Here is a 23264-nt window from a genome sequence, read left to right on the forward strand (position 1 = left end):
CCTCGAGCAAGAGAAGAAAGAATAGATGAAGAAGAAGAAGATATGTAGGAGAGGGAGAGAAGGTTGTGTTTCGGCCAAGGTGGAGAAGTGAGGTTTGTGTTATGTGAAAATGAAGAAGAATGGAGGGGTATTTATAGTGGAGGGAGAGGGGTTAAGGTTCGGCCATATTGGGTGGGTTGGGTGGAAAAGTGATTTTGAATTTTGAAGGTAGGTGAGGTTTATGGGGAAGGGTGGATGGATGTGAGTGGTGAAGGTGGGTAATTGGGAAGAAAGATTGAGGTGATTGGTGAAGGGTTTTTTGGAGAAGAGTGTTTATGGGGAAGAGAGGATGAATGTGAAGAAGAGGAAAGAGGGTGAGTTGAGGTAGGTGGGGATCCTGTGGGGTTCACAGATCCTGAGATGTCAAGGATTTACATCCCTGCACCAATTAGGCATGTAAAACGCCTTTGCATACAATTCTGGCGTTTAAACGCCGAAGTGATGCTCATGTTGGGCGTTCAACGCCCAACTGCAGCATGTTTCTGGCGTTGAACGCCAGTTCCATGCTTGTTTCTGGCGTTCAGCGCCAGCTCTCCTCAGGGTATTTTTCTGGCGTTCAAACGCCAGGATGCTGCTTGTTTCTGGCATTCAACGCCAGATCCATGCTCTGCTCTGGTGTTGAACGCCAGTCAGATGCTCCTTACTGGCGTTTAAACGCCAGTAAGTCCTTCCTCCAGGGTGTGATTTTTCTTCTGCTGTTTTTGATTCTGTTTTTAATTTTAATATTTTTTTCATGACTCCACATGATCATGAACCTAATAAAACATAAGAGAACAATAAAAATAAAAATAAAATTAGATAAATAAAAATTGGGTTGCCTCCCAATAAGCACTTCTTTAATGTCAATAGCTTGACAGTGGGCTCTCATGGAGCCTCACAGGTGATCAAGTTAATGTTGTAGACTCCCAATACCAAACTTAGAGTTTGGATGTGGGGATTCAACACCAAACTTAGAGTTTGGCTGTGGCCTCTCAACACCAAACTTAGAGTTTGATTGTGGGGGCTTTGTTTGACTCTGTACTGAGAGAAGCTTTTCATGCTTCCTCTCCATTGTTAAAGAAGAAGATCATTGAGTCTTAAATACAAGGTAGTCCCCATTCAATTGCAGGACTAATTCTCCTCTGTTAACATCTATCACAGCTCCTGCTGTGGCTAGGAAAGGTCTTCCAAGGATGATGCATTCATCCTCCTCCTTCCTAGTGTCTAAGATTATGAAATCAGCAGGGATGTAAAGGCCTTCAACCTTTACCAACACGTCCTCTACCAATCCATAAGCTTGTCTTACTGACTTGTTTGCCAATTGTAATAAAAATATGGCAGGCTGTACCTCAATGATCCCCAGCTTCTCCATTACAAAGAGTGGCATAAGATTTATGCTTGACCCCAGGTCACACAGAACCTTTTCAAAGGTCATGGTGCCTATGGTACAGGGTATTAAGAATTTTCCAGGATCTTATCTCTTTTGAGTTAAGGTTTGCTGAACCCATGTATCTAGTTCACTGATGAGCAAGGGAGGTTCACCTTCTCAAGTCTTATTACCAAATAACTTGGCATTCAGCTTCATGATAGCTCCTAGATATTGAGCAACTTGCTCTCCAGTTACATTTTCATCCTCTTCAGAGGAAGAATAGTCTTCAGAGCTCATGAATGGCAGAAGGAGGTTTAATGGGATCTCTATGGTCTATATATGAGCCTTAGATTCCCTTGAGTCCTCAATAGGGAACTCTTTCTTGCTTGAGAGACGTCCCATGAGGTATTCCTCGTTGGGATTCACGTCCTCTCCTTCCTCTCTAGGTTCGGCCATGTTGATTATATCAATGGCCTTGCACTCTTTTTTTGGATTCTCTTCAGTATTGCTTGGGAGAGTACTAGGAGGAGTTTTAGTGATTTTCTTACTCACCTGGCCCACTTGTGCCTCCAGATTTCTGATGGAGGACCTTGTTTCACTCATGAAACTTAAAGTGGCCTTAGACAGATCAGAGACTAAATTTGCTAAGTTAGAGGTACTCTGTTCATAATTCTCTGTCTGTTGTTGAGAAGATGATGGATAAGGCTTGATATTGCTGAGCCTATTTCTTCCACCATTATTAAAGCCTTGTTGAGGCTTTTGTTGATCCTTCCATGAGAAATTTGGATGATTTCTCCATGATGAATTATAGGTGTTTCTATAGGGTTCACCCATATAATTTACCTCTGCTATTGCAGGGTTCTCAGGATCATAAGCTTCTTCTTCAGAAGATGCCTCTTTAGTACTGTTGGATGCATTTTGCCATCCATTAAGACTTTGAGAAATCATGTTGACTTGCTGAGTCAACATTTTTTTCTGAGCCAAAATGGCATTCAGAGCATCAATTTCAAGAACTCCCTTCCTTTGAGGCATCCCATTATTCACGGAATTCCTCTCAGAAGTGTACATGAACTGGTTATTTGCAACCATGTCAATAAGTTCTTGAGCTTCTGCAGGTGTTTTCTTTTGGTGAATGGATCCACCTGCAGAATGGTCCAATGACATCTTAGAGAACTCAGATAGACCATAATAGAATATATCTATCATGGTCCATTCTGAAAACATGTCAGAAGGACATCTTTTGGTCATCTGTTTGTATCTTTCCCAAGCTTCATAGAGGGATTCACCATCTTTTTGTTTGAAGGTCTAAACATCCACTCTAAGCTTGCTCAGCTTTTGAGGAAGAAAGAATTTAGCCAAGAAGGCCGTGACCAGCTTATCCCAGGAGTCCAGGCTATCTTTAAGATGAGAGTCCAACCATGCTCTAGCTTTGTCTCTTACAGCAAAAGGGAAAAGCATGAGCCTGTAGACTTCAGGATCTACTCCATTAGTCTTAACAGTCTCACAGATCTACAAGAACTCAGTTAAAAACTGGTAGGGATCTTCGGATGGAAGTCCATAAAACTTGCAGTTCTGTTGCATTAGAGCAACTAGTTGAGGTTTCAGCTCGAAATTGTTTGCTCCACTGGCAGGAATTGAGATGCTTCTTCCATCAAACTTGGAAGTAGGTGTAGTATAATCACCAAGTATCCTTCTTTCATTATTGTTGTTGGGTTCGGCTGCCATCTCCTTTTCTTGTTCGAAAATTTCAGCAAGGTTGTCTCTGGATTGTTGTAATTTAGCTTCTCTTAGTTTCCTCTTCAGAGTCCTTTCAGGTTCTGGATCAGCTTCAACAAGAATGCCTTTTTCCTTGTTCCTGTTCATATGAAAGAGAAGAGAACAGAAAAAGAAGAGGGATCATCTATGTCACAGTAAAGAGGTTCCTTATTATTAGTAGAAGAAGAAAGGGGATAAAGAAAGGAGAATCCAAATACAAGGGTGAGGATAAGGGCAGTGATTTGAGATGAAGAGAAGTGTTAGTAAATGAATGAATAAATAGAATAAGATGAGAGAGGGAGAAATTTTCGAAAATAAATTTTAAAAAGGAGTTAAATAATTTTCGAAAAATAAAGATAAGAAATAAAATTAAAATTAAAATTTAAAACAATTAATTAATTAAAAAGAATTTTTGAAAAAGAGGGTGGTACTTTCGAAAATTAGAGAGAGAAAAGTTATTAGGTGGTTTTGAAAAAGATAAGAAACAAACAAAAAGTCAAATAGTTAGTTGAAAAAGATTTGAAAATCAAATTTGAAAAGATAAGAAGATAAGAAGTTAGAAAAGATATTTCAAAATCAAATTTTTGAAAAAGGATAAAATTTTGAAAAAAAGATATGATATAAAAGATAAAATGAAAAGAGATGATTAAAAAGATATGGTTAGAAAAGATTTAATTTTTAACATTAAAATTAATTACTTAACTAACAAGAAACTAAAAGATAATATTCTAGAATTTAAAGATTGAACCTTTCTTAACAAGAAAGTAACAAACTTCAAATTTTAGAAGCAATCACATTACTTGTTAGTTAAGTTTCGAAAATTTTGAAATAAAATTAAGAAAAGATTTTGAAAATAATTTGTTGAAATTTTCGAAAATCATGAAAGAAAAATGAAAAAGATTTGAATTTTGAAAAAGTTTTAAAAAGATAAGATTTTTTTAAAATTTGAAAATTTGACTTGACTTATAGGAACTAACTAATTTCAAAAAATTTTTTTGACTAAGTCAACGCAAATTTTTGAAATTTTGAGAGAAAAAAAGGAAAAGATATTTTTTATTTTTGAATTTTTAATGATGAGAGAGAAAGACACAAATATGACTCAAAACATGAAAATTTTAGATCAAAACCAATGATGCATGCAAGAACACTATGAATGTCAAGATGAACACCAAAAACACTTTGAAGATCATGATGAACATCAAGAACATATTTTTGAAAATTTTTTTATGCATAGAAAACATGCAAGACACCAAACTTAGAAATCTTTAATGCTTAGACAATATGAATGCAAAGATGCACATGAAAAAAAATAAAAGACACAAAACAAGAAAACATCAAGATCAAACAAGAAGACTTACCAAGAACAACTTGAAAATCATGAAGAACACTATGAATTCATGAATTTTCGAAAATTGCAAGAACAAAATGAATATGCAATTGACACCAAACTTAAAACATGATACAAGACTCAAATAAGAAACACAAAAATATTTTTTATTTTTATAATTTTATTATTTTTTTTGAATTTTATTTTATTTTATTTCGAAAACATATAGGAAAAAAAGGAAGTAATGAATTCAAAGTCCTCAATCAAAATTCCAGGAATCATACCAGGTTAGTCTAAAGCTTGATGGCCAGCCAAGTTTCAGCATACCATTTTGAAACTCTAGAATTCATTCTTAAAAACTCTAAAGGATTTTTTGAAAATAGAGGAAGAATTTTGAAAAAATATTTTTGAAAACTTTTTGAAAAGAAAATAAAAAAGAAAATTACCTAATCTGAGCAACAAGATGAACCGTCAGTTGTCCAAACTCGAACAATCCCCAGCAACGGCGCCAAAAACTTGGTGCACGAAATTGTGATCATCAACAATGGCGCCAAAAACTTAGTAGCGCTCTCAAACGTGAATCACACTTAGTCACAATTCCGCACAACTAACCAGCAAGTGCACTAGGTCGTCCAAGTAATACCTTACGTGAGTAAAGGTCGATCCCACGGAGATTGTTGGTATGAAGCAAGCTATGGTCATCTTGTAAATCTCAGTTAGGCGAATAGTAAATGTTATAGAGTTTTCGAATAATAATAATAAATAAACAGAAAATAAAGATAGAGTTACTCATGTAATTCAATGGTGGGAATTTCAGATAAGTGTATGGGGATGCTTGTCCTTGTTGGATCTCTGCTTTCCTACTGCCTTCTTTCAATCCTTCTTGTTCCTTTCCATGGCAAGCTGTATGTAGGGCATCACCGTTGTCAATGGCTACGTCCCATTCTCTTAGTGAAAAAGGTCCAAATGCTCTGTCACGGCACAACTAATCATCTGTCGGTTCTCGATCATGTTGGAATAGAATCCCTTGATTCTTTTGCGTTTGTCATCACGCCCAACAATCGCGGGTTTGAAGCTCGTCACAGTCATTCAATCCCTGAATCCTACTTGGAATACCGCAGACAAGGTTTAGACTTTCCGATTCTCATGAATGCCGCCATCAATCTAGCTTATACCACGAAGATTCTGATTAAGGAATCCAAGAGATATGCGCCCGGTCTAAAGTAGAACGGAAGTGGTTGTCAGTCACGCGTTCATATGTGAGAATGATGATGAGTGTCACGGATCATCACATTCATCATGTTGAAGTACAACGAATATCTTAGAACAGGAATAGCTGAATTGAATAGAAAATAGTAGTAATTGCATTAAAACTTGAGGTACAGTAGAGCTCCACACCCTTAATCTATGGTGTGTAGAAACTCCACCATTGAAAATACATAAGTGATAAAGGTTATGGCTTGGCCGAATGGCCAGCCCCCAAAACGTGATCACAGGATAAAAAATACAATCCAGGATGTCTAATACAATAGTAAAATGTCTTATTTATACTAGACTAGCTACTAGGGTTTACAGAAGTAAGTAATTAATGCAGAAATTCACTTCCGGGGCCCACGTGTGCTTGGGCTAAGCTTGAACTTTACATGAGCTGAGGCTTCTTTTGGAGTTGAACGCCAAGTTGTAATGTGTTTTTGGCGTTCAACTCTGGTTTGTGACGTGTTTCTGGCGTTTGACTCTAGAATGCAGCATGGAACTGGCGTTGAGCGCCAGTTTACGTCGTCTAATCACGAATAAAGTATGAACTATTATATATTGCTGGAAATCTCTGGATGTCTACTTTCTAACGCCATTAAGATTGTGCCATTTGGAGTTCTGTAGCTCCAGAAAATCCATTTCGAGTGCAAGGAGATCAGATTCCAACAGCATCAGCAGTCCTTTGTCAGCCTCCTTATCAGGGTTTTGCTCAGGTCCCTCAATTTCAGTCAGAAATTACCTGAAATCACAGAAAAATGCACAAACTCATAGTAAAGTCCAGAAATGTGAATTTAGCATAAAAAATAATGAAAACATCCCTAAAAGTAGCTAGATTATACTAAAAACTATCTAAAAACAATGCCAAAAAGCGTATAAATTATCCGCTCATCAAGCACCAACTTGCAAAAGAAGACGAATGAGCAAGCAGCAAGTCACGAACAATCTCCACTAAGAGATGAAAACTCTGGAAATCCAAGAAAGAAACAATCTTGGAGTGCTGCAGCAATCAGAAGATGAATGAAAGGAAGCTTCTTTCCCTGAGCAAATGAAACAGACGAAAGCAAAGAAACGAAAAAGAAAAAAAATCCCCTTTTTTATTTCAAACAAAAGGAAAGAACAAAACTTCTCTAAATTCAAATTAAGCGAGGGAATGAAACGGAAAAAGGAATTAAAAGCCCTATTAAAAGGCTTTAAAAGCACTAGAAACTGAAGCGCTAGGGAATGACGCCACGTTTAAAGTAAAAAAACGCATCACATTTTGAAAGTCATTAAAGAAAGTAGTAGTTCGGACGAAATGCTTCAACACGATCTTCCTCAAAGGGGTCGAAGTTTAAAAACATGACCTCAAGGGAAAGATCGAAGCTCAAGCAGGGGCACTATTCATACCCTGGACCGAGCTATATGGCCCGGGCTGCACGAGGACAAAACGACTGACCTCTTGTAAGGTTGGCTCGTCACCCACTTCTTCCTAAAGAGCTCGGCCAAATCGTCATAGAGGCCTAAGAAGGCCTAAAAACAGAGGATCACAGCCCTCCTGAAGGCGGTTGGCTAAAAGATAAGTGATCTTACCTGCAAAAGATAAGATAAGATAACTAACTTATCTCAAGGAAGGTTACTCCATACTACTATAAATACACTGGAGCACCCAGGAATAACTCATACTATAAGTCAACATAAAAAACTGCTTAAAGCCCATGCTGACTTAAGCTTCAGAGTCTTTTGCAGGTACCACCATCCTCTGGTGATCAAGAACCAGCAGCACCTCAAGCTCCAACAAGTCAGACACGACAGCTCCGATCACACCAGAAGATCTCGTTTGAGATCGACCTCATCGTTTCAGGTAAACCATCGAAACACTAACCAATGAAGCTAATGTCAAATCAAGTTAAGCAAAAGCAAGTTTAGCACAATCAGAGGTTAAAGATAATTTATTTTCTTTAACATGCAAGTTAATTGCTTCACATTTTCTCCTACTTTCTGCACACCATTTCGGGCAAGATGAAGAAAGTGGTGACTGAATTTTCTCTGCTATGAATCAATAGTTTACATCGTTTCTTGGTGCCAATGCACAATTTCAAGAGTGTGGATTTGGGAATCTCACCGAGCATGCAATTTGATGCTGCAACCATCTTCTCGGTTAAGCCCAGAATCATATTTCAAATCCCTAATTTTGTGGTCTGAATGAAAGAAAAGTAAAATGGGGTTACAGCTAGTTTAAGAACCAAGAAGTTGAGTTTGAAGAAATCCTAGTCATGGCTCAAAGCAAAATACATAAAGGAAAATGATTCTCATTTGAGCTCAAGGAGAGAGAACGAGAATCTAAGTTTCATTAAGAGCTTCCCTGTGAGATTTCAACATTTTGGATAGTGTTTCTAGATCAACGAAATATTTCTGCCAAGATGGAGAGCTTCATTAGAAAAAGCTTAACCTGATTCAACTTATAGTGTAAAGGCTGTGAATCATCATCTCTTTCATGGTTTATTGGTTGTATTTCTATTTCAATGTTATATTTTTCTTTGTATACATTATGTGGAAAAAGGCAATAGAGAGGGGCATTGATAAAAGCCATTGAGAGAAAAGGCTAAGAGAAACACTTGAGAGAAAAGCCAAGAGTGATTTCAAATTTCTATTGGTTGTATTTTTGTTTTGTGTCATGTACTTGAGAGGTATCCTTTGCTAAGTGTAATGACCCAATTTTCAGTACTTCATGATCATACTAAAAATCAAGCTCCACTGACTTGCTTTCCTAAAAATTAACTACATATTTGTTACTAAGCCTGTAATTATATTAGCGTGAGATCGATTTTTTGAAAAAATTAACAATTAAATAAGTATGATAAAATAACACAAACATCAGAGATAGAGATAATATATATCATACATACTACTTACATATATGTATATATATTGTCATACAGGTCATAAGTTATTCCCTTCACATTTTGTTACTATATATATAATCAACACTCCAAGCCCTGGTCCATATAGGAAGCCCCTAAACTGGCACTCCAAAAACTAGCCCAGTCAACTATATACATCTTACTCTCTCAATGAGTCTAATCAAAAGTGAGAGACTAAACACAAAAATTAGGCTTAAAAAAACTCCGAAAAGTCACATCCTCAGCTCACAAGCATCAACTGTCGTCGTCAGAGGAAACCTTAAGCACATCCGAACACTCCTTAGGATCCTCATATATATAGGTATGGTCCATCTCATAGAACAGGACGCCCGCTCCATCTGATGGGGAAGGAACGAAGGGGTAAGAATTGGGGGTTCTTAGGAGGGTCGTGGGTAGTTAATTAAGTTAGTATTATCACATTTTAACTAATTCACAGCCAAATATTCAAGAATCACAGAGAAATAGCCAGTCATAAAAATTTAGAATATCATTAAGGAATGCACAAATGCAAGAAGACAATCACAAACAACTTCACATTATCAAGTAAAATGCAAATGCGCAGCAAGGATGATGCATGTCTACTCCTATAGCAAGTAATGAGCTCATTTGTCGGTTTCGACCCGCACGCAACACAATCTGACTCGCAAGTCAGATAAGGCATTCCAGCGACATAACCTCTACAAGTTTCTACTTCTTGCAGGCGCTGATTTTCCAGCTGAAGTATGTCAAACATGATCTCTGGAAATACTTACAGGTACTGATTCTCTAGCTGAAGCATGTGACCCCTTCTCCTGGAAGCCATTCCATATTTACGGGCGTCCCTACACAATCATTCACTAACAAAGCCCATGGCTTATTAACATTGATCATTTGATACCATAACCATACTATCGTCACCCTCTCGTGACCTTCCCATAATCACATGTGCTGATTTATCTTTTCTCTTTCTTTAGTCTTTTTCTTTATAAATCTCAAAATATCTAATTACTTTTGCACTATTTTCTCTTCTTTCCCTAAATATCTTATGAAAAGAGAATTATAAAACTCTTTAATAATACTCTGTGTTTCTAATACTTTTAAAAAGTCTTATACTTTACTTTTCTTTCTTATTAAATAAAAATTAACAAAAAAAAATAAAATAATAGATTTAACAAAAATATACTAATTAACTATGCATATTACCATAATAATTAAGAAGTATTAATATTTAATATTTCTATTTTTGTTATACAAAAACTAGCTTTATTAACCTTTATTCTTGTACTTTCAGAAATTATACTTTAAACCCCAAGCTTGTAAGTATTTGTTTTTATCCCAAAATTTTTAGAAAAATATTAATTAAATCTCACATATTTTAATATTTATAAAAGTAAACCATAATTTTTATAAAATATCTGTTCGTCTCTGAACTCTTACTTTTTACTCAAAATATCCCAAAACTTATATATTTACAAAAAAATCTTAACTTTTATCAAAATATAATTTCAATCTCAAAATAATAATGTCATGTTGGTGACAAGCAAAACTTTTTATACTCAAAAATCCTTTATTGAAATTTGTTTGAAAATATATAAGATTTTAAATCCATTTTCAAGCTTTACGGTAACCGATTTTTCACCATTTTTCAATTAATCTCTCAGTCATCAAACGTCATCAATTTTTCTCAATAATTCTCATTCACAATAGTCCTAAAATCATCAAAATAACCCCAATTGTGATGTTCTTCCTGGCCGAACAATAATTCACAAGCAACAACAATAATTCAACAAAATTTCAACATAAACTTAATTAAATTCAACCAATAATCAATCAAACCAACAACCACCTATCACATTAACATTTAATCGGTGAAAAATTACCAAACCCTACCTCTGTGAAGTGTAGAACACGTACAAGATATTGAAGGAGGTTTCTGATCGGTCAAACGAAGTGAAAATTTCGAAAGCTCAGTGGTTCCTCCCCTCCTTTAGTTCGGCCGAACTGGTTCCTGGCCAGGGTAGCTCTTGTAACACCCTCACTATCAGAATTTCATGCTTCCGGATGTGCCACTCTGATAGTAAGAAGTATTACAACTACTTCATATACTTAATAATAAAATAGGAGCTTTTGACTCGAAATTGTATTGCTGATTTCTTTGAAAACCGGAAAACTACTTTATCTTGAAAACAAACAAACATATAGCCAAACCTGACATATCCAGTAGCTAACTCGGACATTGTCTCTCTGTTGCGCATTAATATCATTAGAGGAAATACATGCTCTGTTACCATTAGAGGGATTTTGTGTCCTGTCACCACTAGAGGAAATATGTGCCCTGTCACCATTAGAGGGAATAGGTGCCCTGTCACCCATACAACCAGAGAGAAAACACATACTCATTTACCACACTCATTTACCATTAGAGGAAATATTCTAGCTCATTCATAGTCATCCAAAAGCCATACTTTAAGATCATAACCTCATTTTTCTTCATTTGCATCTATTGTCATCTTTTCTCCCGTTACACCTCTCACTTCATTCATCAATAATTCCAAATCAAACGTAATTTGTTTCTTAACAAATCACGCTCAAAATATAATTCTTTTCTTACCAAATTGAAACTCAACGAATAATCTTTTCTTAATAAATCATACGCAGAATAGAAAACTTTTCTTAATAAATCAAAATCACATACGTAATTATTTTCTTAACAATCAAACTCAAACATAATTCTTTTCTAAATATTTCAAACTAGAAACATACATCTTTTCTCAAAAAATAAAACTTAAAACAACTATTTCCGTAATAAATAGAAATCAAATAATATGATTCTTAAATCCAATTTTCCTTTTAAAGAATGCTTCAAACAAATTCTCAGAGTTTTATAAAATTTCAGCAGCATCTTCTGTAAAACTCGAACTATGCCACCCTTACGGGTCCCATAAAAACCACATTTTTGAACCCATTCTCAACCAGCTTCAATATCAAACCATTATAAAATATCATATCCTTTCTAATTTTTAAACCAGTTTTGACATCAGAACAGGTTCATTGTCAAACCATTTCAAAATAAATTTATTTATCTGATTCAATTTATTTCCAATAAATCAAACTCATTTCCAATATCAAAACATTTATAAAATCAAACAAATTAAAAATCAAATCATTTTCATATCCAATTTCCAGAGCCATTTCTGATAATTCAATATCCTCAAATCATCCTATCATAATCCAAAAACCAAATTCAATAATCTAGTCCAACAATGACCAGTTCAACAATCTAAAACATATTAGAATATTCAGCAAACAGTTCAAACAGTTCAACTCAATTCATAATACTCACGCAATTATAAAAATATATTTTTTATACAATTATCGACTTATAACAACTCTTGAAAGTGAAATGAATTTAAGAAAACACCCTTACCTTAACTCGTTGAAACTCGCAAAATAAAACGCATCAAAGAAACCCTTTTTCTCTCAGCCCGCACTCAGCGGCAGCTGCAACCACAGCTCCACTACACCCACAGCCACAACAGCAACTTAAAATCACCAACATGCAATAACCGGAATTCGATCCTAAGGCATTAACATCGTATTTAAGGAGTTTTCATAGCAAAGATAACTTACTGTACTCAAAGGAACTAACTACAACGTAGCTGCAGATGAGCGACAAAGGTGAGGTCAAAGATGGTGGCTGGCCCTATCAGCGGCGTGGTAGAACAGCGGTGGTAGGAACCAGCTTAGCCTCGGGCCCCTCTCCCTCTTCGTTGTGTGTTGTTCCTCTTTTGTTGGGCTCCCCTTCTGGGCGACTCCAACGGTGGCATCGACGGCTGGAACAAACGGCAACGGCGACGAACCTGGTGGTGCACAGCAGCTCGATGGTGGTGCATGTCCCTTCCTTTGCATGACCTGCTTCAGCCTCCCTCTCTTTTGCAACACGACGGCTCCCCTTTAATTTGTGGCAGTGAATGGCAGTGGCTAGATTAGGTTAGGGTTAGTGGGTTCAATTTGGAAGTTTTTGGGTAGTTTAGGTAATTTTAATAAAATTAGATGTAATAGAGTAATTAAAAATCAATCTTAACTCAATAATAATATCCATAAAAGTACTATTTAATTATCAACTTCAAATTTATTTTTAAATAGATACTCTAATTCAATCATTAGAGATAATAAAATTAATTTTCTTTATAATCATAAAATAAAGTAAAAAATCTAATTATTCATCTTAAAGCATATAGAATCCTTATTATTATTATTTACATACTAAAGCTTTAAATCATAAATAAAAAATTGCTTAATTTATATATAAAATCTCTTAAAAAAATCTTAATTAAATATAATAAATCATAAATAAATTTTTTATTTAATTTTTAAAATCCGGGGTCTTACAGCTCCACTTCGTGATTCCAACAAATAAAACAAACGTCGCCGCGTAGAGGATGAAGATACGGTTACCTCCATCAGATCAGAATTTTTGTGGGAGCCTCGGATCTCAAGAAATCAAGCTTGAAATGCCCAAAATTTAACAAAAATCTTCCATACATATCATGTAAGTCCCAGAAATTTCAGGAAATGTTATTAAGAGCAAATTTTGATTTATTTATTCATTAAGTACTTTAACCTAAGAAATTATTTTATTAAAGATAATTAAAATAAATTTTGATTAATTGAGTTTAAAGTAATTTAAGGTTTTATCTGATTTTATAAAATAATAAGAAATTTATATGGCTTGGTTTAAGTAACTGAGATTTAGGAATTTAATACAAATATTTTTATAAATAAAGAAAATTAATTACATTCCCTTTTAATTTCAATTAGAGTATTTGATTTTAAATCAATTGGTATTTTGATACAATAAATAATATTTTAGAGTAATTTTAGGGATTTAATTAGATTTCATTTTAACCCAAAATCCCCAAATTTTATCAAGAAATTCTAATTCCCAAATCAAAACCCTAAATCATCAAAACACAACCCTAACCCTAATTTCTCTAACCCTAGCCGCCATTCCCCTACCTTATTCGTCACAGAACATACCCACATTAACGTTTAACACACAGACACACCAGAGAAAAAGAGAGAACCAGAGGAGAAGATCGTGCCGGCTAGGGGAGGGCTGTTGTGTCGCTGCCACCGCGATCTGTCCTGTCTCGCATCACCGCCGGGTCTTCATCGCATGCATCATTGTTTGTGCATCACCACCGAGCCATCATCATCACTCTTGGGTCGTCATCGCCGTCAATTCCACCAAGAGCAGAGTTCGCCCGAGAGGGAGGTGATGTCGAAAGGAAGAGCTGCGTGATGAAGAGGAGTTCTATCTAGCCATCGCTGCCACTGTCGCGGGTTGGGGTTGTGCCGCCGAAGCTCCGTCGCCATCCATGGGGCCGCAGGTGTGAATCGCCATCGAGAGGGAGAGCGCCACGCTGAGTGATGAACCCCATTTTCAGGGTTTATCTTGTGTTGAATTTAGAGGGTTTTGTCAACTTGTCTCCCATTTATTCACTAAAATAGCATGATTTTGTAAATTCTCCTTTAATCATGCTTTAGAGTGAAAACATGCTTTTTGGGTCTTAACATTAGATGCCTTGATATGTTTGTTAAGTGATTTCATTAGATGCCTTGATATGCTAAATTTAATTTACCTTGATTCCATTAGATGCCTTGATATGTTTGTTAAGTGATTTCAGGTTTAGAAAGCAAAGATTGGAATTGAGGGAATAAAGAAAAAGCATGTAGAAGTGGAGAACTCATGAAGAAATGAAGGAATCCCAAAGCTGTCAATCTTGACCTCTTCGCACTTAATCGATCATAACTTGAGCTACAGAGATCCAAATGAAGTGGTTCCAGTTGTGTTGGAAAGCTAACATCCGGGGCTACAAAATGATATAAGATTTCTTATAGTTGCCTGGCGTTTAAGGATGTGTACGAATATGCGTGTGAAGCTACACGTGACTCACTAAAGGCAACTCGTGGCTAGCGATTTCTGAAGCATTTTGGGCCCAATCCAACTCATTTCTGATGAACCATCTAGTTATTTAGTTTGTTTTAGTTTAGTTTTCATGAGGCTTTAGTTAGTTTCTAGAGAGATAAGCTCTCTCTTCTCTCTAGAATAAGGATTAGGTTTAGGTTAGAATTTCTTAGATCTAGGTTTTAATCCTTGCTTTCATCTACTTCTACCTTTCAATTCTCTATTTCTACATCTTGTTCTTTTACTCTTTTGTTGCAATTTCTTCTATTTTATTTCTATACTTTGTTGTTGAATTACTCTTGTTCCATTTATTTTCTTTTAATGCAATTTGAGGTAATTTATGTTAATTGTGTTTTCTTTGATTATTGTTGTTGATCCTTGCAATTAGTTGTTGTTAGAATTCATTCTTGTTGTCAATTTACTATGCTTTCCTTTTATGCCTTCCAAGTGTTTGATAAAATGCTTGGAAGGATGTTATAGTAGAATTTTATGTTCTTGGCTTGGGAAAGTAACTTAAGAATTCTTGAGTCACTAATGTCCAAGTGATTGAAGATTGGTAGCCATTGACTCTAGTTCTCACTAATTCAATTAGTGGATAGCTAGGACTTATGGTCTTGGATTGATATAGCTCATTTGACTTTCCTTTACTAGTTAGAGGATGATTTAATGGGATTGATCCTTGCAATTATCATGTTGTGGTTAGTGATAAGGATAGAGATCCTTGACCACCAAACCTTGCCAAGACCATTTTATCATTTGAATTCATTTGCATTTACTTCTCTTATTTCTTATCCAAAACCCCAAAATATACAACTCATAACCAATAACAAGAACACTACCCTGCAATTCCTTTGAGAGACGACCTGAGGATTAAATACTTTGGTAATTAGATTTATTAAGGGTTTGTTACTTGTGACAAACAAATTTTTGTATGAAAAGATTATTGTTGGTTTAGAAACTATATTTGCAACGAGATTTTATTAGTGAAAGTCTTTACCATCAATCCTCCGTTCATCACTGAGGGAGAACAAGCCAGAGAGAAGGAGAGGTGTTGCGTCTGCTGCGAGCCTAGCATCGCCACCCTCATCGTGACTTGTCACCGCTGCTGTGAGCCTCTTCTCCTACCGTTCAAGGATCTGTGCTCTGTCACTATTTTTCCACCATTGGAGCCGCCATCTTCTTGGTAAGCTTTAGCCCTGTTCTGGTTTTCCCTCATTGTTAGTCAAAATCCGGTTTACTATAAGAGTTGTTGCTGAGGTTATTTGTGCCAGGGATTATTTATCGCGAGTTGCTCTATCGTACGTGATAAACCCCGTTTTTAGGGTTTATCTTGTGTTAAATTTAGAGCGTTTTGATAACCTTTCCTCACATTTAGCCAATGAATTAGCATGATTTTGTGATCTCTCCCTTATTTGTGCTTAAGTGTAAAAACATGCTTTCTAAGCCTTTAACTTGATGATTTTAATCTCCCTTTGATTCCACTAGATACCTTGATGAGTTTGTTAGTGATCTCAGATTGAAAAGGCTAGGAATAGATCAAAGGAGTAAAGAGGAAAGCATGCAAGGTGGAGAAATCATGAAAAGCCAAAGAACTGGAAAATGCCATGGGCGCGCGCGCGCACTGCATGCCTCCGTGCGGATTGCAAATTGACTCATGGATGCGCACGTGCACTGTGCGCATTCATGCAGAAGGCCACACGTGATTTTTAAATAGAAAATGTGCCCAGCGTGACTCTTATCCTTAACATGATGCTCAACCATACTCACAAGCCTTTCATTACCAAGCACCTCCTATGATCCAACATCCATCATATAACCAATCATCCAAACCACATTCTTGTGATCATTATGAGCAAGAACCTTTAGAACCACTACAACCCTATCATGATTATTATGAAGAACCACCTTAATGCACATGATGATTGGATTTTTGATGGTTTATTATTTCACAAATGAAATCTCGTCGAAGTATAGTCTCTAAACCAACAATAATCCTCTCATGCAAAAATTTGTTTGTCACAAGTACAAACCTCTAAAATCTATAAACCGAAGTATTTAAACCTCGGGTCGTTCTCCCTAGGATTTACAATAAAGTGTCTTGTTATTGGTTGTGAGTCATTTTTGGGGTTTTGATAAGAAGCATGAAAGATAAATGGCAAGAAAGTAAACTAAGGCCTAAAAAGGTCTTGGCAAGGGTTGGTGGTCAATGATCTCTATCCTAATCACTAACCACAATATGAGAATTGGCAATGATTAATCTCATTAAATCATCCTCTAACTAGTAGTAAAGGAAAGTCAAATGAGTTATATCAATCCTAGTCCATAAGTCCTAACTCTCCACTAATTCAATTAGTGAGAACTAGAGTCAATGGATCCCAATCATCAATTACTTGGACATTAGCAACTCAAGAGTTCCTAAGTTACCTTTCCAAGCCAAGAGTATAAAATTCTACTCTAAAATCCAACCAAGTATTTCATCAAACACTTGGAAGGCACAAAAGAAAAGCATAGTAAAATTGCAAGAAAAGTAAATCTACACTACTCAATTGCAAGGAACAAATCAAATGAACACAATTATTATGAATTACCTCTTATTGAATTGAAAGAAAATGGAAAGAACAATAGTAGATCTACAACAAAACATAAGAACAACATAAAGGAAATTGCAACAAAAGAATAGAGGAAGATGAATGTAACAACAAAGAATTGAAAGGTAAAAGTAGAAGAAAGCAAAGATTAAAACCTAGATCTAAGAACTAATCCTAATCCTAATCCTAGAGAGAAGTGAGAGCTTCTCTCTCTAGAAACTAACTCTAACTACTAAACTAAGCTAATGATTAAAAGTATGTAAAGTATGAAAGTATGTTCATTCCCCCTTCAATCCTTGGCTTAAATATCATTAGAAATGAGTTGGATTGGGTCCACAAGGCTTTAGAATTCGCTGGCCACATTTTGCTTTAAGTGAACCAGGTGGCAGCAACGGCGCGTGCGCGTACTATGCGCGTACGCGTCACCATGCGCAGTTCAACCATAGCAAATCTTATATCGTTTCGAAGCCCCGGATGTTAGCTTTCCAACCCAACTAGAACTGCATCATTTGGATCTCTGTAGCTCAAGTTATGGTCGTTTAAGGGCAAAGAGGTCAGCTTGACAGCTTTCCGATTCTTTCATTTCTTCATGAGTTCTCCAACTTTTCATGCTTTCTTTCTTCATTCCCTTTATCAAATCTTTGCCTCCTAAACCTTTAATCACTTAACAAACATATCAAGGCATCTAATAGAATCAAGGTGAATTAAATTTATTTATTTTAAGACCTAAAAAGCATATTTTCACTCTTAAGCATAATTAAAGGAGAATATACAAAAACATGCTATTTCATTACATAAATGTGGGTAAAAGGTTATAAAATCCCCTAAATCAAGCATAAGATAAGCCCTACAAATGGTGTTTATCAACCTCCCCACACTTAAACCAAGCATGTCCTCATGCTTAAGCCAAGAGAAAGCAAAGGGCATCAACATTTATTCAATGTAACCTATCTATATGCATCCTATCTACATGAATGCAACTAGATGCAAAATGATTCTACCTACTTGGTTAAAAATAAATCAATCCTCCAAGAGCATGTATAAACGGGTAGGGCTAAAGTCATATGACGATTCATGAATCCTACCAATTTTAGTATAAAAAATGAAGTTCAAGTAGACTTGCAAGAAGCGCGCTCATGAAAGCCGGGAATCAAGGGATTGAGCATCGAACCCTCACCGGAAGTGTTTGCACTCTAGTCGCTCAAGTGTGTAGGGTCAATTTTCTCAATTCTCCCCTAATCATGCTTTCTAAGATTTGTTTTTCTTCTAACAATCAACATATATTTCATGCATGCATACAAGTATCATGAGGTCTTTTCTTTAGGTTGTAATGGGGCTAGGGTCAAGGTAGGGGTGCATATTTGGTCAAGTGAGCTTAAAATTTGAATCTTTGATAAGCTTAAACTTTCCACCTAACCTATGACATCCTATACAATTAAGTTCTAACCTAACTACCCATTTCTCACTTTTTCACATACTCATGTATCCCTTTTCATTTCACAACACTTATGCATTGATCTTTATTGGACTTTACTTTGGGGCATTTTGTCCCCTTTTTATTTATTTCTTTTTTTATTTTTTCTTTTCTTTTTCTTTTTTTTTATTTTCTTTTCCATATTATTTTTCTTTTTTTCTTTTCTTTTTCTTTTGTTTTTTTCTTTCTTCCTATATACAAGAGCATAAATGCATAAGGTTTTACAATTGATCAATACATGAGCATGTACCCAATTCCCAATAATTTCAATAAAAATACAAAACTACCCTTTTATTCCTCCAATGTCCCAGGATTCCCACACTTGAATGATACTTACACACACTAGCCTAAGCTAATCAAAGATCCAAATAAGGACAATTATTATTTTTCGCTTTAAGGCCTGTAATGTGCTAAATTAAAGAACAAGTGGGTTAAGCGTAGGCTCAAAGTTGCCTAATAAAGGTTGATAAAAGGTAGGCTATTTGGGTAAGTGAGCTAATGAAACAATGGCCTCAATCATATAAATTTATGAATACACAAAATAATGGACATAAAGAATCAAATAAATCAAAGATTACAATCATAGAAAGGGAATAATGCACACAAGAAGGAAAAATAATTGGTTATAAGATGTAACCACACCATTAGGCTCAAATCTCGCAAGCTTGTGTTCTTAGCTCAAAACCCATGTTCCAAAATACATTCTTTCAAGCAAGTTCAACAAAAAATTTTCAAATTGGTAGGTTGCCCTAAAATGGTTTCTTGGGAAAGAAATCATCACCCTAACCAAGTAGTCCTAACAAAAAAAGAAGTGGTAAAAATATGTACAAATTCTAACTAACATGCAACCTATCATGCAATGCAACAACTAACTAACATTGGTGTTGAAAAGGAAATTGTTACCCATGGAGATCGGTCGAACGACCTCCCCACACTTGAAGATTGCACCGTCCTCGGTGCATTCAAAGAAGAGTAGGGTGGACGGGTTGCTACAATTGATGAGCTCCTCAAATGGTTGTGCAGATGACTTGATTGTTGCCCCATTTAACAGCTTTTGCTTTCTCCCTTCTTGGTGGCCAACCTAAAAGGAAAGAAAAAGAAAGAAAGTTAAGCCTATAACAAAGATATCAAAGCAAATAGAACATAGGCGGGGGCTAATGCCAAATAAAGGTATGGTTCTCTACTACATGGTAGCTACAACATGTAGAGGAGGAAACAATAAGAGAAAATGGCATATCAATGATACTTGATGCAAGAGTAAGGTCAAAGCATGAAGAGCATGATGAGCATCAAGTTCGAATAAGAGAGAGTGGGCCATGAAAGACAATATAAGGTCATATCAATGCAAAAAGAACACAAGTGCATAAAAGATTGAGCATTGATTTGAAGAGAAACATCACTCAACAATATGAAACAAGTCAAGAGGCACCAAAGTAATGCAAGGAATCCTCAACAATTGAGTAGGAAGATGTAACACCATTATTAAAATGACTTAAAAAAAATGAAAATATGCTACAAAAACTAAATGAAAATGGGAAGAGTAGAAGTATGCGAATGTGATAAGCAAAAGAAAATGGAAGGGGAGAAAAAAAACTTTTTTTTTACTGACCCGTACGCGTCATGCGTGCTTACGAGTCGATGTGCATATTGGCCTAAGGACGTGTACGCGCCAGATGCGCGCACGCGTGCGTCGAGTTAGGCGAGAGGCATAATGTTGGCCCAAAAGTGGCACAACTCTCGGGTAAAAGTACCGGGGGTGCAGATTGTGCAATCGACGCGCGCGCGCATAGTGTGCGTGCGCATGCATTGCCAATTTAAGATCATGTGCGCGTACGCGCCAAGTGCACGCACGCGTGCATAAACTTGTGCCTTAGGCCCAATGTTCGCACAGTGCAGGCCTAACTCTCGGGTTTTTGGCTAGGGTCGAATTTTTGCATCCACGCGTACGCGTACAGTGCGCGTCCGCGTGGATGGTCGAAAAATGCTCAGGTGCGCGTACGCGTTATGTGCGCGCACGCGTGGATGGTGTTTTGTTTTTCAAAAAATTCTTTTCTAAGTTCTTGCACCAATCCAAGCCTTTCAATCCTCCAAACAGCTACCAAAACACGTTAAAACCTTATTTATCATATTATACTCCTAACTAAACTTAACAAACCAATAAAAATATGAAATTAAACTAATTCTACCAATATTTACAAAGAAAGAAAATGAAAAGATGTTACCATGGTGGGGTGTCTCCCACCTAGCACTTTTGTTTATTGTCCTTAAGTTGGACTTATGGGGAGCTCCTCTCAAGGTGGCTTGTGCTTGTACTCATCTTGGAACTTCCACCAATGCTTGAATCTCCAATAAGCTCCATTCTTCAATTTCAATATCTTCAAGCTTTGATGGAGTTCTCCACAAACCATGAGCTCCCAATTTTGATTTTCATTGTGTGATCCGGGATCCCACACTTTGTTTTGACACCCGTCCTTAGATTGATCGTCATTATTCCATCCGGGTGGTATGGCCTTGGAATTCTCAAAGAAGCTTCCAAACAACTTCCTAGACCCATGCCATTTGGTTCCACACCAACCATTGCTCTTGAATTTTGAGCTTACAACCGTCATGAGCTTAGAATGATGTTTCCAACCACTATACAACTCTCTTATACTTTTGACTCCACAAAGAGCTCTAAGTTGACCATCATTTTCAATTAAACCATATTCAAGTGAGAAAGTAAGGCTTAGGGATAAGAGTTTTACCCACTCGAATGTTGTGTTGGATGGTGACTTGGGGAGGGAGACCTCCCCACACTTAGACAATGCAAGGTCTACTTCTTTAGGCTCTTCTTTAGTTGTTTCCACCTCTTTACAAGCTTCTTCAATTTCAACCTTTTCCCCTTTTTCACTTGGCTTGGTGTTGTCTTCAAGAACTTCATCTTGCCCAATGGGAGGTGAGTCAATTTTGGATAGGAATTCATTGATGAATGAATCCATCTCTTGATCAACCTCTTCATATTCTTCAATTTCGATATACACCATGCCAACTTTTCCCTCTTGGTAGCTCTCCTCCAATTCACTCTCTTTTTCGTTGCTCACCGAGGGTACGGGAGGTTGTGCACATTCTTTTATAATTTCAACTTCATGTCCAATGGGAGAGGATTCCATTGTAGAGAGAAATTCATCCATGATTGAATCCATCTCTTGATAAGCCTCTTCCAAGTCTCCAACGATGATATGCTTTGGAGGTTGCGCACCCTCCTCAACATCAATATCAAGCTTCTTGGAAGAGTGCTCCATGATGCTACATTCCCTTGGACTTTCAACATCTCCTAAATCTTCAACCACTTCTTCCTTTTCTTCAATGATCATAGGCTCCTCCAACTGTTCTAACACAAAATTTGACTCCTCCTTTTCCACCGAATTTTCCGATTTCTCCTTCATGCTTTGCTCTTCTTTTGACTTTTCACATGTGGTCACGGAAGTACCTTGAATATTCAAGCATTGGTGGGCTAAAGTATGCACCACCTTGGTCAAATTGGTCACAAACTCAAGTGTATCCCGCTTCATGGCTTCTTGTCCTTGGAGTAACAAAGTTAGAGGATCGGCTATTGGGGCTTGGGGTGAATAGGAAGGTTCATTATTTTGGAGAGAGGGTTCATGGTAGGAAAGTGGTTCCTCTTGGTAAAATTGTGGAGATGGTGTGTATTGAGGTGGTTCTTGAGAGTAATCTTGATAGGGTTGTGGTGGTTCTAAGGGTTCTTGCTCATAATGATCATGAGAATATGGTATGGATGATTGGTCATATGATGGATATGGATCATAGGGCAGTGTTTGGTAATGAAAGGCTTGTGAGAATGGTTAAGGTTCATGTTGAGGATGAGATTCATAGGCATATGATGGTGGTTGTTGAGTGTCACAAAAAGGAGTCATCATAGCCGTTAAATTGGCATGCATTAGGATGGAAATTATACCTATAAGTATCCGGAGGTTGTTGCCAATAGGAGTGATCAATTCCTTGAGACTCCTCCCATCTTTGTTGGTTCCATCCATAATGAGTGTCATCATTGAGGTGCACATTTCCTACAACAAAATTAGAACCAAACTCATAGCCATAGGGAGAATTCATTATGGAAAGACAAAATAAAAGTAACAAAATCTAGTAAACAAGCAAAAGACAAGCTATTTACAATATTCACATATGTACAATAACCAATAACATAACACCATTGCAACTCCCCGGCAACGGCGCCATTTTGATGATTGGATTTTTGATGGTTTAGAATTTCACAAATGAAATCTCGTCGAAGTATAGTCTCTAAACCAACAATAATCCTCTCATGGAAAAATTTGTTTGTCACAAGTACAAACCCCTAAAATCTATAAACCAAAGTATTTAAACCTCGGGTCGTTCTCCCTAGGATTTACAATAAAGTGTCTTGTTATTGGTTGTGAGTCATTTTTGGGGTTTTGATAAGAAACATGAAAGACAAATGGCAAGAAAGTAAACTAAGGCCTAAAAAGGTCTTGGCAAGGGTTTGTGGTCAAGGATCTCTATCCTAATCACTAACCACAATATGAGAATTGGCAAGGATTAATCTCATTAAATCATCCTCTAACTAGTAGTAGAGGAAAGTCAAATGAGCTA

At 36.6% G+C, this 23264-nt stretch overlaps 1 non-coding gene across 1 annotated transcript; it reads left to right on the forward strand.

Moving 5' to 3' along the window:
- The first annotated feature begins 2609 nt into the window (after nt 1–2609).
- On the forward strand, nt 2610–2713 carry LOC130972555 (small nucleolar RNA R71). The gene has a single exon (XR_009083717.1). It is a non-coding gene; the product is annotated as a small nucleolar RNA R71 (small nucleolar RNA).
- The last annotated feature ends 20551 nt before the right edge of the window (nt 2714–23264 follow it).

The sequence above is a fragment of the Arachis stenosperma genome, chromosome 3 (genome assembly GCF_014773155.1).
Source record: "Arachis stenosperma cultivar V10309 chromosome 3, arast.V10309.gnm1.PFL2, whole genome shotgun sequence".
Classification (NCBI taxonomy): domain Eukaryota; kingdom Viridiplantae; phylum Streptophyta; class Magnoliopsida; order Fabales; family Fabaceae; genus Arachis; species Arachis stenosperma.